The sequence below is a fragment of the Taeniopygia guttata genome, chromosome 1A, assembly GCF_048771995.1.
Source record: "Taeniopygia guttata chromosome 1A, bTaeGut7.mat, whole genome shotgun sequence".
NCBI classification, from domain to species: domain Eukaryota; kingdom Metazoa; phylum Chordata; class Aves; order Passeriformes; family Estrildidae; genus Taeniopygia; species Taeniopygia guttata.
In genome coordinates this window covers 22,050,946-22,066,046 of record NC_133025.1, presented here as the reverse complement: position 1 = coordinate 22,066,046, position 15,101 = coordinate 22,050,946, and the positions used below count along the sequence as shown (strand labels likewise).

Below are 15,101 nucleotides of genomic sequence, written 5' to 3'. Positions count from 1 at the left end.
TTCTACCCTGTGCTTGTGAGCACTTGAGCATCCTTGCCAAGTCCACCATGACTTTCCTAAAAACTCAATCACTTTGTCCCTCTCATTTGCACGAGTAAGAAAGATATACCCTGAAATTCTTCACGACTGTTGCCTCATTAAAGAAGAACAATGGAAAATTCACAATTAGCTTCCTATGTTCTTGTGTATAAGTCAAGTGATTTCAGTAATACTAAAAAGGTAATTTTGTCCCAGGTGTCTTTTGCCCAACATGTGGGAAGTGAATTCTTATGGATGTGTGTAGGCTCTTACATTTAAAATTGCTCAAGTTACTGTTTCAAAAATACCAAACCATGAAAAATAAGTACTGTCAACTTTCAGTTTTTATAAATTTGATTCAAAATGTATTTCTGTAGTTAAGGAAAATTACACCATTCTTTTTATTCTCTCACTTCTCATTTTTAAAGACAGTTTTTATCTTCTAGTGGAAAACATACCTAACAAGTTTTAAGCCTAGAGAGAATTGAAACAGGCTAGTCATAAACTCTTCAAAATGAGATTTATAATGAAAACTCCCACTTACACAGATTGTAGTGCATAATTCAAGCATAAGATCAATCAATACTGTATTTCATGTTCAAAGTCAATACATTTTTTAATATTGTAGTTAGAGGACTGCAGGGATAAACTGCCTGGATTCCTGGTGACCAGCAGGCAATCTTTAAAGGATAGTAAATAGGGTTTGTTTAGGATATCAGAGGATACAGCTCTTCCCTAGGCTGCACAGAGCACCTATGCACTGTGCAGCTGCTGCAGCATCCATGGCTTCACCACTGATGGATATTTTGTATGGAAAAATGGCACAGAATTGGCATGATCCACACCGGTCATTTCTTTCCCTTAACTTATGAGATGCCTGTGTGTAGTCATCTCGATTGATAGTGACTCCCCAGTGGGCAAAGCCTTCCTCCCCATTCAGAGCTGTACAGAAGCCCTGGCTAGCATCCTGCAGCTCCTGCAGCTCCTGCAGCTCCTGCCCCAGCTGCATCCCACCCTGCTCCTGCTGCCTCACTGGCCCCTCTGCTGCACAAGCTCCGTGTGCCCCCAGCATTCCTAAACAGCTGACTGCGTGTGTGGCCAAAAATTGATATTCAAAGCTTTTGGGGAGGGCTGCATGTAAATCAGGCACTCAGAGCTTAGGGCCAGCAACTGTTTGCAAGCTGAGTATTATGGGATGCTTTGCTGAAATACCAGGTAAATGGTTCATGCTGTAAGGTGGAATACACAAACCCAGCTTTCACTAATAAAAAGACAGCCTTCCTGAATGTGAAAAAAAATTTACATATTTTAACATTGTGCTTTGGAGGCACAGAGGTCTAGAGACTGAAGCACGTGGGTTTTGATCTCCTTCATTTATAATAAATTATTTTATTTATATTAAATTATTTTTTCCTGAGGCAAGCAATATCAGGTACTGTATGTATAAGCACTGTACCTAGCACAGGCTTATGGCTGTGAAGCACAGACCAACATGCACACTTCTGAATGGATGAACTATTCTTTGCCAGTACATTTTTTTCCTCAGACACCAGTTAAATTCTACTGTCTTATAGCCTTCTCACTGAAAGAGTGAAAGGGAAACCTTTCATTGACAGTGAAAAATTATACTTAATGTGCCAATGAAGTGTTTTGAATGGGCCTGGAGATCCTGAAACCATAGAGTCTAATCCACCATGGGTTAGAGAAATCCAGCTGGCTTGGTAAAATTACCTGAGTCTGAGCAATGTAATTCTCTACATCTAATAAGAAATTTCAGATACACTAGCCACATTGGGTCAATATACTCATTTACTGGGATGGTGCTGTAAGGTGAAAATAAAATGGAGCTAGAGAGTTTTAACTGATAAAATCATCCAATTTCTGAAGGTGAAGTTTCACAATAAAGCAATTTCACATGCTGGAAATTAATGAGTCACCATCAGGTTTTGACTCTTGGATAAGTGTATAATGAAGTCATAAATGCTCCTGGAAAGACTTTGTAATACTTCTAAGAGCACTGTTTTAAGCAATGAACAAAACCTGCATTTGCATGCATTAATTTAATCTTTTGTGTCCTGACTTTGCACGTGTTTGCATAAACAAATATAATGTTAAAGAACTGAAAGGTGCAAGGTCTTGTTACAGATGCATCCAATGTTTTCTGGAATAAGGGATGCTGAAGCTAGACTATTTGTAAAAATTACTTTATTTTAACAAACTTTGATTATATTTTTCATTAAAGCAGTCAAGGAAAATTTTTAAAATATAATGAACATTTTCAAATGGTGTCATATGGCAGAAAGTGAATCCAGCCATTTTTTGTTGAAGAAAAACCCTGGTGTACTGTGAAAATTCAATTTCCTTAAATCAGTTACATAGTAATTGATAAGCAAAGGTCATTTAGACAATATCTAACTGTACCACTAAGTTTAATCATTCACATATTACTCCAAAGCATAAAGCAAATAATATGAGCTTCAATTACTTTTTGGGGTTTTTTTATGCTTTCCTTATCAGAATTGCTTTTGAGAGAAGGAATGATATAATGTTGTTTTCTGGTTCTGATGTTTGGGTGTTTTTTTTTTTTTTAACATGGCTGGTTGATAGTAGTTTACCAAAGGTCTAAGTCTAAAAGTTCATATGTAAAACTGGCAAGTGATACCACAATTTTTTTTTTTTTTTTTTTTTTTTGTCCCCAGTGAAATGTCTTTCTCTTGGGTTTCACTCTTGGGATTTTTGTTCTTGTTCACAACAAACAAGTTATGTACTTTAGGGGAAAAAAAGTACTTTAGGGGAAAAAAACTACAGCTGAAATTTGTTAAAAACAAGAGATTCTAAACAGTCTTCAAGGAATTAGCAAAGTTAAGGGTTTCAAACATTTTTAAAAATTTAATGTTCTATGTAAATAAATACCATGGTCAGATCAATGTTCTTTGTCTCACCATGCAGGAGTGTTATGTTCAGCCTGCACTGCCATTTACTATGTGATGCCCTATTACACATTTTATTTACAAATATTGGCAACTCTGATCTTGAGGAAAGGGTAATTTTGTTATAAACTGATTGGTCTCCAGGTATTCAAAGAACATTTTTATTATTTGCAAGCAGAATCTGAATAATATTTCCTTTTTCTCTGGGCAAAAGCATCATGAATCATAGAATCACAGAATAATTTATATTTGAAGGGGCCCTTGGAGATCGTGTGATTCCAGCCTCAGCTCAAAGCGGAATGATCTTCAAAGCTGAAACAGGAAAAGTATTGAAAATCTCCAAAGAATGAGATGCTGCAGTTTGGTCAATGTGGTTTTTTGTTATTTTGAAAACATTTACATTTTGGTTTTTTCAGCTTCAATGTCTTATTGCAACTTGTGGCCATTGCTTCTCACCCTTCCCTTGTGCACTGCTCTGTAGATTGCCTTCACTAAGTTCCCTCTCGGCTTAAGCTTCTGCAAACTCAGGTGCCTCAGCCTCTCCTCGTACATGATGTACTCCAGCCCCCAGACCACCCTCAGCAGCCCTTAGTTTCTAAATATCCATCTCATATTGGGTTCAGGAGGAAATCAAAACTGGATCCAGCATTCCCAATGTCACCACTCACTGGTGTGCAGTAGAGGGAAGAAGTCACTTCCCTCATCCTGCTGGCTCCACTCGTGCTAAGGTAGCTCAGGACAGTGTTTGGCTTTCTGTCTGCAAAGGCACGCTGCTGACACACACATAACTCATGCCATTAGGATTTTTAATTAAGATATTTCCAGAAAATTTTTAATATCTGGTATTTCTCAATAGTAATGTATAGTGATGGTGCTCTTCTGGCACTTGCACCAATACTTCTCTCAGTAACAATGCCTAAATGTAATGATTTCTTTGGTTTGCTCCCCTGTTGAAATAATTGAACTAATTTTGTTAAACCTGGAATTGTTACCTTTTTGTGTCTGATTCAACAGCCTCCTGGAGATATTCTCCTAATTTATCATTCCCATTACTGTTGCTACACAGACAAAACTTCAGTTGTTATTTGAAAGACTTGGGTTTGCCACCCCAAGTCTTATAAATGTGCTGTGATTGCTTCAAATGTTCATGCCTGTAGTTTGGCTCAGAAATTAAAATGGCCTTTGTTTTCAGTGGTACTGAGAAAATGCAATTTTCTTTCTTGCCCAAACAGGAGCTAATATTTTAATTTCAAATGTTCCATCATATTTCAATACTGAGGAGATTTCATTTCAAAGTCACTTCTCATGAAGTTTATGGAAAAGCATGTTGTTGCTTATATCCATAATAATGCATGGGTGTATTCTGCTTTTCGCTCAGCTTAAAAAGTGAGCAAGGATCTACACCATCTCAGCTGTGGCTCAACAGAATGATTTTAACACTGCTAGCTAACTCTGCTTATTCTGTAAAATGTCTGCTGCTTCTGCTACCCACCGGTTCAGTCCAGGTAAAGTGGAAAAACTGAGTCTTTCTCCTCATCCTCGCCCTGTCTCTCTGTTCAGCAGCCATCTGCTGGGAGCATGGACAAGGTCAGGCATGCAGATGCTGCTCCCTGCCCCGCAGCTAAGGTGAAGGAGAGGCTGTGCTGATGAGTTTGTGTGAGCATGGGCATGGTGCATGCTCCCTGTGAGACAGCTCCAGCAGCAGGGCAGAGACTGCTCCAGGAGGGACAGGCAGGGCTCTGGGTCTGGACCATCACCTCCCAGCGTGCAGCGTGATAGATGAGCCATTTTGTGAGACAAATCCTGACAGTCAGCCTATGTGTGGGAGTGGGATGCACCAGCAGGAGCTTGCTGGAAGTAGGATTGAGGAGCTGCCTGCTGACTGATTGTTTTAATGGACAGTTCTGCCAGACCAGACTGAAACATCTCCAAGAGAGCCCTGGCCAAGAGTCGATGAAACCTTCTGCTTTCAGTGGCTTGATAAAACTGTGTTCTGGGGAAATGATGCGTACCAAATTAAGTTAAATTCTTTTTTCTTGTGAAGTAACTACCATAGCAGTATCAGCATAACTTCATGAGAAGATCTTGTCTTTATATGACCTCCTGCCAAATACATAATTTTGTGCTTTGTGTTCACCAGGTATAGTCATACCTGATGTGCTGTATCAGTTGTGGGTAATAAAGAAAAGCCTATGCTCTTGGGCTGTGTGGGTTCCTTCAATAAAGGGTGCAGCATAAGAAATGAAAATAACCGACTTTCTTTTATTAACTCTTAAAAATAGTTCTGCAGGGGTCTTTTATTTTTTAGTAGACCTGATGCTTCAGAGACCGTCATATCTTTTCTTCCATAACAGCTCATTACATGTATTTATAACCCCCAGATCACACAGCCACTTGTACTTCCAGTATTTTGTCACTAAATTCAAAGGATCACTAATTAAAAAGCCTATTTCACTGTTACTGGTTTTGGAAACCTTATGATTCCACAACAGAAATTACATAGTTATGCATCTGCTTGCATCCAAGGGACAAGGTGTCCTCAAGTGAAAAGCCACATGCTGGCATTTCTGGCTATTAAAAAATTCATTTTAAGATATCTCAGTGAACTGAATCAACAGCACAAAGCATGTTATTCAACACAAAGAAGATGTCTATTCAGTGTATTTGTGGATTTTGAATTAATATAAAATGATATGGTTCAGAAGTCTGTTTACAATAAGCTTTCTTTTCAATTAAGAAAGCTAATCTTTGGCCTGTAGAAAGATATTAGCAGCAAAATTGAATTTATTTAGCTTTTATTCAGTAATATTTCCAGGGTAAACTGAGTGGAAAAGTTTTCAAGGGATTTTGGGGGAGGAAGTAAGAGAATTGGACACCAAATTAATGGAATTTTCAAAGTTGGATGCTTGTAGGACAGGTGTGAAGAATGACATGTTTGTATTCATATTTGTCTCATCACTGATAAATTATAGCATTTGTATTTCAGTTAATATTAAAGTGATCAATTTGCCAAAGTTTCTTTTGAAGAAACTCAGATATGACTGTTCCTTCCTCCATTTCAGCCCTCTAATGTTATAAACAAAGAAAACCATTTTCACAAAGTGCACAGCAACTTCTGAGCATCATCCAGATTTTTCAATTGGCAGGTTGGCTTCTGAAGTACAGAAGTCTGAGATATTTGCATCGTGTGGCACTGCTGTTATGCCAAGGTCTGTTCAGGGGTCAGAAAGATGTAGAAATTTCCCATTAAGTAAATTAATGTGGAAATTAAAAGCTTTTTGAGGAGTGCTGTCTTAGGGAATATACCAAAGTCAAATGGAAAAAACAAATTTTGAATATTTTACAGCAGACTGCAGCCTCTGGTTAAGGCTCTTTGCCCTTCAAAATGATCCTAAAAGTATCCTTATGCACATACTACTGAATGATTTCTCATGTACAAGTTCATTCAATATATGCTGCAGTAGGAAGGTTACATTCTTGGGGATCACTTGCTTGCCAAATGCACAGATTATTACTTTGAGGTCATTACTTCCATATCACCTCTATCCAATTAGTTTTGGACTTTCTTACTGACATTTTTACTGAAAGGCTGTTCTGCTGTATTTATAACAGATTTTGATTTTTTCCTGATGAATTCAAACTCCATTCATTTCAGCATGCACAGTTTGATAATACCCAATAAATAATTCTGTGGAATTTACTCACAAATTTGAAGCTATTCTTGATCTTCCTGTATCTCACTAATTCAATAGATATCAAACCCTTCTAGGCAGATTTTTTGTGTAATGTTCTTTAACCCATAAACATTAAAGCAATCCCCCAAAGGGATGAGTCTATGAGAGAAGGAAGATAAAAGGTACATAAAGGATCCTGAGCAGGAGGGGACAGTGGAATGTTATAACTTCTTTTCCCACAAAAATAAAAAAATTCTAAAATGTTTCAATTTGAGACACAAATAATCAGCATTTGCTACTAGGTTTATCAGTTGAACTTTTCCCTCAATCATTTGAATGCCAGAATCACAGAATTTCAGTTCTGAGCATCTCTTCCAGCTGTGAAAAGTGCACAAGCCCCTTTTTTTTTTTGAAAAGCAGGGTCTCTCTGCATACATATTTAGCTGCTTCCTGCTATGCTTGAACAGTTGTTCTTGCAGCAAAGTCCATAGACCAGCTGTGGTGGCCTCTTTCTGCTCTCTTCCAAGAGCTTTCTTTATAAGAGAGTAAACCGTGGCTTGATCTGATATTGCCTGGCATTTATCCTGCTTTAGGAGCCACAGAAACAATTGGCTTCTCTTTCATCCTGTATCATAGAAGCTGCATTTGAAACCTAAGCTGTTTTCCCTCTGTCAGTGTCTCCTCTGTCAGTGCACTTTATCTGATGAAAACTGTGTTAACAAGAGATGTTTTCAGAGGTAGTTACGAAAATCAAGGTATTAAAAATGTAAAAGCAAAGAGAGGGATAATGTGTCGAATGCTAGCAAAAGGAAAGAATCGTTTACATGTAAGGACTTGGAAATTTGTTGCCCAACTTCTGATATTTCCTTAGTGTAAGGAGCCAATTCAGGGCTTGAGTGCTCAGCTATAAACTGATTACAATTATTTTTACTGTGTTCGTGGTATAAACAATCCCAGAACACAAAATACCTGATTTTTTTTTTTTTTTAATTACCTTGCATGAGTAACTGAAAGGGAAGAATTGAAAAAAAAGATTGTTGCTGGGGTATTTACAAATACTGGTACAATGATTAATAAATTCTCCTGTTTCAAAATAGAGTGGATTTTCTGCCTGCTTGTACATGTTTTGACCACTTTGCATATACACAGCACAATATGATCAATCTCTGTTATATTTTTTCCTGTTGTTTTTCAGGAAAGCAAATATTTATGGTTGGAGTCCTAGTCAGTGAAAAATTACAAGCTAAAAGGTTTTTTCTTATTATTCAAATTCAATTTATTGAAAACTAGCTTCACAGTAGGGCTGTGGTGTGTGTGAACAGAGGAACAATAGCACATTACTTGTTTAATTTGTATCTCACTTGCTTTCTAAATATCCAAAACAGACGGAAAATGACTGGCACAAACAGGCAAGAGAGACAATATGTAATATACATTCTTAAGGAACAGGAAAATACTTTTAAAAAGGCAAGCATTCATTTTTTTCAGCTGTAAGTACCCACTTCACACAGTTCAGTACATTACCATGGCTAATATTTACCAAAACATTTAGCCACCAAGATGAGATCTGTACACCTGCCAGCCCTAATGTGATGTGTATCTGATCAAAATGAGAGCAGTACTTGCTCTCCTCAGTTGTGAAAGGAACTGATGATAATCTGTCGTAGTGGCTTGATCACACATCTGAAGTTCCATTTGAAATAATTTGTTTTTTCCTTAGAAAAGCTGTGGTGCATGTGCTAAGAGCTTTTCTGGATGACTTCCTCTGTCTCCTCACTTCATCCCATTCTCAAAAGAAATCTTCCTATCCTTTCCATTTTACACTTTTTGTCATATTGCTTTAGTTCTTCTCTTAAGTACAGCCACAACTTGTTTCCCTTTTGCATTACAAAATTCTCCTTTTTCCCACTATCAAAAAATCACGGTCGGTTTTGTTGCCTACTTCTCCCTGACATTCTTAATAGCTCCATGAAGTAACTGTCAGTTTGCCACTTTATCTCCTGTGTTTCCAGGAAAAACTTTCCCCCCGAGTCACTAATGGAGAAAGAGCTGGCTGAGTGTTTCCATGACTATCCTGCAGTCTCTCCCAGCTGCCTTTTCCCAAATGTCAGAGCCACTCTCCAGCGTGGTTACCATGGTGCCTTCAGCTGGCATGCCACGGGTTCACAGAGCCAGCACACCCACAGCACGTTCTATAGGAACATACCAGGAGGGAAGGCTCTTACTTGCTGTGTCACAGTTAAATAGAATGTATCAAAAGGTACTTCTTGGTGCATATTCTTTGTAAGATTGGCTCCAATTTAGTAGCATAAAACCCATTCAATCAATTAAGGATATTCTCTTTGTCCCTCCGTTTATCAGGGCAGTGGTACATCTATAGATGTGTTACAAGTTACATACATAAACCTGCCAGTGAATTGCCAGGTCAACAGGTCATAAATATAAATGCAGGGGGCCACTCCCTCGCCTGGTCCTGGCTACTCTCTTTCTGATGCAGGCCAGGATGCCATTGCCCTTCCTGGCCACTTGGGCACATGCTGGATCATGCTCAGATGGCTGTCAACCAGCACCCCATGTCCTTTTCCACTGGGGTTTGCAATTGCAACCTCAAGCAATGTTTCCTGGAACATTGCATGAGGTTGTTGTGACCCAAGGCCAGGACTTGGCACTTTGCCTTGTTGAACCTCATCCAGTTGCCCTCGGCCCATTGATCCAGCCTGTCCAAATCCCTCGGAGAGCCTTCCTGACCCTCAGCAGATCAATAGTCTGGCCCCAGCTTGGTGTCATCTGCAAACTGACTGAGGGTGCACTTGAGCTTTTCATTCAGATGCTTGCTTAAGATCTTAAATGGAACTGGCCCCAGTACTGAGCCCTAGGGAACCCCACTTGTGACTGGCTGCCAGTTTCACCACCAGTTTTTGTACCTGGCCATCCAGACAAACTGATTTGGATTTCCAAGCTAGCTGTATTAGCAGACCGTTGAGATAATCTGGTTCTTCTGGTAAAATTGATTGTTTTGTTTCTTTGTTCTTTAGGGAGTTTCTATTGGCAAAATTTGCCTGCACTGATATCCCTTTCATGTTAGTTTTTTAAGTTAAACCACAATAATCTGGTATCTTGCCCCCCTTTGATTGTTGCATTAGCTTTTTCTACTCATTTATTTTTCATCTAAAATTATTTTGTCTTAAAACAGCATCTCATGCACTAATCCTACATTAATTGTCCCCAGAACTTTTTGCAGAGACATTAATGCTTCATTATCTTTACTAGGAGTAGCTCTAGCATGGTTAGAGCTTCAGTACACACCTGTCTTTCCATCAGTTTACAGCCCTCTGAGACTGTCAGACATGGTCTGATTCTCCTCCTGTCCCATGTTTTTCCTATGTTGAGATTTCTTATTAGTAACAAAAACTCCCGCTACTGCCTAAATGTATCACTTTACAAATTGCATTGTTGAATTTCATGCCATATTTACTACTGTTTTTCTCAAGGTCAGCTGTTTTTCTCATATGCCATACTGGACCTCCTTGTGATGGTGTTTTCATATGTCATGTCATCAGTAGGTGAAATTGGCAAAACTGAGAATCTCCAGAGCTTCCTGAACACACACAGCCTAGTATTTCCTATATACTGCTGCTTGCTATTTTTCTTCTTTTCTCACTGTGAAAGTGCTCAGTTGTTAATGTTGGGTGATAATAGTAAAAAGATAATATGGTAACAGGTCGGTGTATTTACTGATATATTCAGCACCATTAAAAAATTACAGATTTTTTGCTTTTACTGACACTTTTAGCCTTCCTTCCTTCCTTCCTTCCTTTCTTCCTTCCTTCCTTCCTTCCTTCCTTCCTTCCTTCCTTCCTTCCTTCCTTCCTTCCTTCCTTCCTTCCTTCCTTCCTTTCTCCCTACCTCGCTCCCTCCTTTCCTCCCTTCCTTTACTTTATTTCCTTTCTTTCTTCCACGATATCTTAACTTTGAAATCACCTAAACCATCATCTGTGTTGTCATTCAAATTCTACAGGCACATTCAGCCTCACTCTAACTCCACTGCCTTTATGATCATGAGTCAATATAAAGAAGTTGGCTTATAAAATGTTCTATATCCTAGGTGAAATATCACTTATGTCATAAGTTTATTTCCAGTTCATAACACCCAACAGCAATTAGCTGTTGCCATGCAGACCCCTCATTATTTTACATTCCAAGAAAAATTACTAAAATAGGCTAATCTTATTATCTTTATTCTGCCAAGTCAATCATCAGTGAAAATTGATGTTGATGTTAAATTGTCATGAAAGTTCATATTTGGCACCTCTCTAAGATGAACAGCTAAGTTTGCACTTTCCAGAGCTATTGCTGCAGTCTATGGTAGTACGAGATCCAAAATAATGCATGCAAATGCAGCTTTTTCTACACAATCAAGAATTATGTAGATTTTTACAAAGTTTATGTTAATGTGAGAATACAAAATAGTTTCATAAATCCTTTCAAGATATATGCAAGAAATCCCCCTAGATGTGATCTTCACTATTTTCACTAACATCTCAGGTAAAAGAAGGGGGGACACTTGCAAATTCATGAAAAACATCATGCTGGAAGTTGCAAGAATTTTGGGTGACATAATAAGAATTCAAAATGTACTTGAGAAATGTTCTGAAATTAATTGAATAGAATTTGTCAATAAAGTAATAACAGCAAGCACAAATTACTCCTACCAGGAAAGAAAATCAAACATGTAGATGCAAAATGGGTAGTGGTTGGTTAGGTGGCTGTATGGCAGTTAGCCATAATTGCATCTGAATTAACAATATGTTGTCATTGCAGAAAAGGCAGTCCCATTTTGAGGTGAATTAACAGGAATGATGTATAAGGCATGGGAGGCAATTATTCTGCTCTACTTGTCGCTAGGAATATCTCAGCTGTACTTCTGTATTTATCCTTGGGCTACACACTTGTAGAAAAGACAGTGACAAATTGAAAGAAGTGCAGAGAAGAACCAAAAAGAATGATTGGTGTCTAAGAAAGCCCAAAATCCTTGGAAGATAACTGAAGGAAATAAGTTAATGTAGAAAAGGGGGCTAGGATAATATTTTTCAAATATTTAGAAGCTGTCAGTTGTTCTCAGTTCCACTGAAGTGACAAGGTTGAATCAGTTTAATATGCAGATGAAAAGGCTGAGGTGCAATCATAGGAAAATATGACTGTGAGAGTAGCTCCATTCAGGTTGCTTAGAAAGGCTGTGGAATCCCTCCTATTGAAGTTATTTCCAAAACATGGGGAAGACAAGCATTAGTGAGAGATTATTAAATCTGATTAAACTTGATCCTGTAATGAAGGAAAGTACTCAGATGACCTTTCAGTCTTGCACATCTGTGATGCTTTGGGGCAATGTAAGAGCCAATTTAATCATCTTTCAAACAGCACCTCATGTCTACGTCATTGATTAGACAAAGAGAATAATACCAACCATTCCTGAAATTACCCAGATATTCAAACCTTCATGACTCTGTTAATCATTAAACATTTGTCTAAGAAAATTGTTTTCTATGCTGGGTGAATTCCTCAATTTTGACATTTTGAGGCTGTGGGAGGAGGGGCTGCAGGGAGTATTCAAGACAAAATTATCTGGTTTTTTACAAAGAAATACAGAAAAATGTGCAAGTTCTCTCTTCTGGGGAAAAAAAAAAAAAGGCACATTATTTCTCTGAAAGCCCAATACATCCTTATTTCGGATCTGGATTCTGGAAGGATGAAGCAGCTTTTATTTTATCAACTCAGTTTCTGCATAAGGCAAGTTTTTCTTGGGCAAGCTCTTGACACCATGCCCTGACATAAAATATTTGTTGAAATAATTTAATGTTACCTGGGTGATTTAGACTACTGAAATAATTTTGAATAAAACTGTAGTAGAATCCAGTAGGATGGAAAATTCTGTCTGAGAAAAGTAAATTCTTAAGTCACTCAGACTTGTTTCTGGGCCTTGCCTGATTTGCATCTACAATTCCAATTTAACATTGAAGATTTCTTGTAACTCTAAATTCATAACTTTTTGTGGGTTTTATCAATCACTTACACTTCCAAAACTTTTGGATGCCTTTTTGAAATCCAAAATAATTTGCTTTTCTTTGGACATTTGTTGCAGACAATGTGAGATTAAATGGATTTAATTTGATTTAATTTTCTATCTCTTGGACTACTGCAAACCTGCAGTCAGAACAGTGAAGACAGGCAATATTTCCTTTCTTGGCCACTTAGCAGCTGGGATCATCAGGACTGTCAGCAGCTGGAATGTACTGACTTCTCTGTTGGAGGAGCCTGAGGGTTGAGTAGTCTGCATTTGTACTGCTTTTATCCTGTTCTGCATTTGTGTGCCTTGTGGACTAGCAGGGCCCTATTTCACAGAGCCCACAAATAGTTGAGTCACCTGTTCACTCAACTGGTAGTTTCTAGTGGCTGCTTTGTATTTGCTCTAGCATTCACATTTTCTTAATGAGATAATATGAGAAATCAGCTTTTCCAGCCTGCCGTCTCAGAACACCTCCAACAGCTTCCTTCAGCAGTATCACTGTGCATCACTGGTGCTCACGCATTTACTGTTGGTGAATCACTTTCTTTTATGTCACACTCTTTTGCTTCCTGCCTAGCTGAAACATTCCTTATAATAGTCCCAGAGGTAACTGCACTGGGGTGTATGATGAATCCATGTCTCCATGAGGATAATGTTAGATTTTTTGTGTCATAATGATACTGTATAATGGAGCCAGAACTTATGCCTAGAGATGGAATAGTTACAAACAAAACCAACCCAACAATAGCAGATCTAGAAAAAAACAATTGTAGTCACTTTTTTAAATGTCAGGCTTGCATCCACATATCCTTGCAAATTTTTTGTATATGTCCTTTAAAAACACAAACTACGTTCTGTTCTCTGAGCAGCCCAGAGCACTGACATGACCCTGTACATTTTTTTGCATGTTTTTATTGCAAACGGGTACATTAGAGGAGTACATGTCAGTAGATGCCCTTTTAGCCTAAGATACATTTGTAAATGAATTTAGGACCTGATTCTAGCTATGCAGTCCCTTGAGGTTACTGGGAACTTAAGACACTGTAATTTACAGGCCTATGCACTTTGCTGATTTGAAGGCAGAGGTGCAGTCAGGAAAAAAAACGTCTCTGTCACTTCCAAAACATCTTTCTTCTTCCCTCCGATGTATTCTCATAACCATGGAGTGACTCTTCTTGCTGTCGGGAATCACTGGGGTATCTTCTGTTAGCAGAGCACAGAAGTGCTGGTATGTATGAGGAGCAGGGCTGTCTATCTCTGCATAAGTGCATCATGTTCATCAGGCTCAAGTATCACTTGTCTCCTTCTTTATTTTCAAATGAAGCATCCACAGCTATTAATTAGTTAAAGGGAAATTAAATACACAATCAAGCAATACTTTTCAATTAGAAATGCCCCTCAGGGATACATTTGGTTTTCTTTTTACATATTTGTGCTCTCCGTGTTGCCCATTCCACATAACTTTGCAGCTTAGGGTCTACAAAGTGGCAGGCCCTTACCTGAACTGAAACTTGTCTTATCTAACCTTGTACAGCTCCTTTCTTCTTCCCACAACATGGTGCAATTTTCCTGCAAATTAGCACAGGTCACTGGAATTGAAGTTCCAGATGAAGTTTCCCCATCTCTCAGATTGTATTATCTGTGAGTAAAAGGCAAAAACAAGACCTAAAAGCAAAGACAGAACTTCTGACTGTTCCCTTGTCCTCCTTCCCCTACCCTAAATGCTGAAACAACAAGGTGAAGTCAGGCTCCTTTTCAGCTTGAAAGCAGAAGTCTTTTGCTGCCCAGAGCCCGCAGCAGCCCAGCCTTCTTGGAAATAATGGACACTTCTCTCTCTTGCTGGTTAGGCCTTTCCTCAATATCTTGGCATAACTCTTTCAGGAAGAATTAACCCAAAAATTCAAGTCACTGCTTTCTCACCCAGTGCTCTAATCACTAGTGCAGATGCAGTGGAATATAATCTGTGGCAGTCATTCCCATTGCAATTAAGAAAAAATTGATTGGACATTTGGACTGACCTTTGAAAGGTGCCTGCCTTCAATATAACCAGTGAAGAGAGAAAGGCAATTAATTTATGAACTCTGGCTCTCCCCTTCAAGTCCTTTTGCCTTTGGCTGCATAGTGTGTTTTACCAGATGCATTAGATATATTTGCATTGAGCCTGTGCACTGCTGCAGAGAGATGGCCAGAAACTTCTGCCCATGTTTCCCCTCAGCTCCTTCTTTTTGTTTGAGTGAAACAATGGCATATGGATGCTCATGAGAAAGCATCCTCTAAAAATAGACAATGTGATGTCAAATGACAAATGCACTCCTTCGAACCAAGTAATCTGATTTCTTGAAAATGACTGAGACAGTTTTGATTTTGCAACGAGCATCCTTTAAATGTTATGCAGGGCAGCAAACCTGCAGTTTA

The 15,101-nt window shown here is 38.6% G+C and overlaps 1 protein-coding gene across 9 annotated transcripts in view; it reads left to right on the top strand.

Moving 5' to 3' along the window:
• The window catches only part of PTPRZ1 (protein tyrosine phosphatase receptor type Z1), a 131,708-nt gene that overhangs the window by 41,692 nt on the left and 74,915 nt on the right, over positions 1-15,101 (top strand). The gene's annotated exons all lie outside the window — the stretch shown is intronic.